This window comes from Echinops telfairi, unplaced genomic scaffold (genome assembly GCF_000313985.2).
Source record: "Echinops telfairi isolate 266 unplaced genomic scaffold, ASM31398v2 ScPeMD7_14;HRSCAF=57, whole genome shotgun sequence".
NCBI classification, from domain to species: Eukaryota; Metazoa; Chordata; class Mammalia; order Afrosoricida; family Tenrecidae; genus Echinops; species Echinops telfairi.
This window is the reverse complement of record NW_022103911.1, coordinates 5,536,624-5,541,457: the sequence shown is the minus strand read 5'-3', so window position 1 is coordinate 5,541,457 and position 4,834 is coordinate 5,536,624.

The window sequence follows — 4,834 nt, the reverse complement described above, 5'->3', positions numbered from 1 at the left end:
TGGGGTTTCCTGACTTCTAGTCTACCCAGCATGATGTCCTCCAGGGACTGGTTTCTTATGACAACATTTACAAACTACTTGAAACAAAGTCTGGTCACCCTTTCCTCTAAGAAGTCTTCTACCTATACTTGTTCAAAGACAGATTTGTTTGTTCATTTTTTATTTTTAAAAATAATCTTATTGGGGGCTCTTACAGCTCTTATAACAATCCACGCATCAATTGTATCAAGCATATTTGTACATGTTTGCTGTTTTGACAGTCCATGGCACATCCAATATTCTTAGTTGTTAGAGTAAACGAGCCTCTAACATCCCCGGGTGTCCATAGGAACAATTGTAAGGTTATAATGTATAGAGATTATAGTAACGTCATAGAGAATAAGGGAGATAGGTGAGAGAGTGAAATAAAGGCATCAGACACTTTTTATGGTAGCATGTTCATCTCTTGAAGGCCAGGATCTCAGCAGCCAGGTCTGTGCAGAGAGTGGGAGAATGAGGAGAAAGCGTCTACTCTTTATTTTTGATCAAGACCTATATATCCTTGGGGGTGTGATTACAGGTAACCACACACGTAACAGGAAGGGACTGTACAATAGGCATAAGTGAATTCCATGTGTCAAGAGTTCTTATCTGTACCAATGTGCATTTTCCAGTCTAGCCAGATTTGTAAGGTAGAACCGGGTCACGGTAGTGGAGGGGAGGAAGCACTTAGGAACCAGAGGAATGATGTGTGTTTTGTCGGTGCTATATGGCACATTGGTTGAAATAATCTCTTCTGTATAACCCTTTTATCGGGGGTGGGTGGGTGGGGGGAATATCCAAATGTATACAGATAGGCTTTGTGTCTCCACTCCCATCCCCCTCGTTCATATTGATATAGTTTTTTTGTTGTTGTTGATATTTTGATACTTAATCCTTTTAAAATCTCATGATCACAAAGACTGATGTGATTCTTCCATGTGGGCTTATCTGCTTCCCTGCTATATGGCTGCTTGTTTAACTTGAAGACTTTAAGACCCCAGACACTATATCTTTTGACACCCGGGCACCGTCTGTTCTTTTCACCGCATTTGCTTATGCACCCATTTTGTCTTCAGTGATTGTCTCAGGAAGGTGAGTATCAAAGAGTGCCAGGCTATTAGAACAAAGTGTTCTTGTGCTAAGGGAGGCCTTGAGTGGAGGCCTGAACTCCATCTTCTATATTAATACTTAACTTATAAATATATATACATTGCCTCTATCACTTTCATGATAAATTAATATATTTACATATATCTATACCTATAATCATACCTCTATAAATAGCTTTTGCATCCAATTCCTCTCCTCTATTTCCTTTCACCTTCATCCTATTCCACTATCTTGCTTACCCTCCATTCGGCCCTCAATAATTTCTCTTGGCTATATTGCACTTTATTAAACCCTACCAGGCATTATATGCCCTCCTTGCCATCAATTTTAGCTCTTTTGTTTTACCCTTATCCCTGAGTTTGTTGGCTCCCCAATCCCCCTTCCTACCCATTCATCTCCCATGTCCCCCTGTAACCACGTGTCCTATTGTTTTCTCCTTGGGATTGCTCCTCCTGCCTATCTGATATAGATAGATATAGGGTGGAAGAAAAAGAAAAACAAACAAACAATGTGAGGCAGGGTTCTCTAGAGAAAAAAATCCAGGGCATTTATGATTTTATATATATTTATATAGATAGATAGATACAACGAAAGAAATAAAGAGCTAAGTATGTAGAGCTAAATGACTCAGTGCAAGTCACTTCTGTGAGACAGCTAATACACTGGCAGTCCTTCAAGTCTTGAGGGCCGCTGGGTGCAAGTCAAGGAAGCAGACTGCTGAGACCTCTGTAGAGCCATTCAGGAAATCTGGCCACAAGCAGCAAACAGCAAGGCAGTTCACCAACACTCAGCCAGATGACAGGGTCCGGCCGACAGTCCCCAGCTCAAGCAATGTATACTCCAGTAGCGTGGCAAAACAGTTCTTGACGGGACCTCACAGTACAGCAACACAGTCCATGGGTTGGGTGTCCCACAGGTAGTGTAGCTCGCAAGTTGTGGTAGACAACCAGCTAAGGCAGCGACACACTGGTTCAATCATCAAAGAGCAAGAGACCAAAAATGGTGAGGCTCGCTGAAGCATTTAGCTAACCGCCCTTTAATTAAGCCCACATGTGTTCATTGACCAGGTTGGCACAATAAACCTACTAATTGCACAAACAAAAAATATTCCAATGGATAGTTCCAGGTCTGTCTGTTGACCCTTATGTATGTTATCCAATCAAGTCTATATCTATCTATATCAGATTGATATGTCAAGCCCTGTCCCCCATGTCAGAGATCTATTTTTAGGATTCTTCACGGACTTGGTGACTTTGCTCCCTTTGCTGCCCTGTTGCACTCCCTTTGCATTTCACCTAACTGTGCATGGGGCAGACCAGGTACACTTTCTGTACAGTGTCTTCAGTGCTGTCCCACATACCCCAATAAAGCTATGGACCAGTAAGGAAACCTCGTGTCTCATGGTTGGGCTGGTCCTGTGATCCTCTCTGTGCTTTGGCTGCTCTGAGTAGGGATGTAGTCCCTAGGGCTTGGTGGACCATGATGAGATTCTCTCTCTCTCTCTCCCTGTTAGTTCTCTCCCATGTGGTCTGGACAGACTCTCCTCTCTCCCATGGCTATATCTTTACTGCTGTCCCCTGTGTTGCCTTCTTCTGGGGAGAGAGTCACCATAGTTTAATTTGGCTTGGGCCCAGACCTGCTGTCGTCTCTGTTAGTTCGCTGCTCCTTGCCAGGGTATTTCCCTCTAGACCTGGCACTCTGGGATGGGCTCTGGTCCCTCTCATTGGTTCCTGTGGAGATATAAACAATACCATGCCTGGGGGTGAAGTACTGCCCTGTTCCCCATCACCCTCATTTTTTTTCTTGCTTTTTACAGTTCCACCTCTCTTTCTGACTTTTTTTTAGCTGGCATCTCTGAGCTGGGTCATATTCCTGCTACGTGCCTGGACCTCCACCTGGGATGTATGCATTAAGTAGCTTCTTCTATTTGACCATTGTACTTTTTGAGTTTTCCTTAGTGGACTCGTGTTGTACTGTTCGTTTTGTGCTTAGATAATTCGCTTAGCATAATTTTCTCCAACTCTTCCCATGAGACAATGTGGCCCATGCTAGTTGCTTCTTTTAGTGCTGCATAGTACTCGATTGTATGTATATACCAGGACTTTTTGATCCATTCATCAGTTGATGGAAATTTAGATTGTTTCCAGATCTTTGCGATTGTGAACTATGCTGCAATGAACATTGGAGCACAGATGTTTGTTCATGGTCTGTTTCTTACGTCTTCTGGATATATGCCCAGTAGGGAGATTGCTGGATGATATGGCAGCTCAATTTCCATGTTTTAGGTTTTGCCAGAGCAATTTCCATAGTGGCTGCATGTATCTACAGAATCACCAGCAGTGGATGGGAGCTCCTATCTCACCACACCCTCTCCAGCACTTGTTGCTTTCTGATTTTTTGAACTGGGCTATCTTTGAGGGTTTTAGTTGGTATCTGATAGTTGTTTTAACTTGCATTTCCCTTATGGCTAATGGTCAGGAACATTTTTTTCATTTGTTTATTGGCCATTCAGATTTCCGCCCTTGGGAAACTTCTGTTCAGGTCTTCTGCCCACTTCCTCAGTGGGCTCTTTGTTTTTTTCTTGCTGAAGGCTAGCAGATTATTGTATATTTTAGTAATAAGACCTTGTTCTGATGTATCATTGCTAAAGAAGTTTTCCTAGTCTGTGGGCTCTCTTATTACTCTCTTGGCAAAGTCTTTCAAAGTGCAAAGATGTGTTATCTTCAGTATATCCCACTTGTTAATTGTTCCTTTTCTGTGTTTATGTACTTTTTAAATGTCCAATAACCTGTGTATTCCCTGCGCCCGAGTTCTTAGGTTTGTGCTGATACCCTCGTAGATGGCCCTAATAGTTCTGGGGTTTACTTTGAGGTCTGTGATCCACCTTGTCTTTATTCTTGTGCGTGTAGTGAGGTGAGGGTCTTGCTTCATTTTTCTGCAGATACATATCCATTTTTTCCAGCACCATTTGTTAAAGAGGGTGTCTAATTCCAATTTGATATTTTGAGGGCCCTAATCAAAGATCAGTTGACTGTATGCTGATTTTTTTTCTGGATTTTCTATTCTTTTCCATTGTTCTAAGTATCTGTCATTATACCAGTACCACACTGTTTTGACCACTGTGGCTGTATAATAGATGTTAAGGTCAGGTAAAGCAAGCCCTTCTACTTTGTCCTTCTTCTTGATGGGTTCTCTGTAATTCTGGGTTTCTTTCTTCTCCATATAAAGTTGGTAGTTAGTTTTTCCAATTCCTTGACAAAAGGTGGTGTTTGTATCAGGATAGTGTTAAATTCATATAGTGCTTTGGGTAGGATTGACACCTTTACTATATTGAGTTCTGATCCATGAGCATTGGATATTCTTCCATTTGTTGAGGTCATGCTTGGTTTCTTGTAATGGTGTTTTGCAATTTTCCTTGCACAAACCTTTTGGGTTTTTTCGGTTAGGCATATCCCTAGATAGTTCAATTTATGTCTTGCTATTGTGAAGGGTACTGCCTTTTTGAGCTCCTCTTCTGTGATCTTGTCTGGTGGATATAGCAATCGTATAGATTTCTGTTTGTTGATCTTGTATCCTGCCACTTAGCCATATTCCTCTATCACTTCTAGCCCACCTCTTGTGGAGCTTTGGGGGTTTTCAATATATAAAATCATATCATCTGTGAATAATGATAGTTTCACCTCTTCTTACCCTAGATGAATTC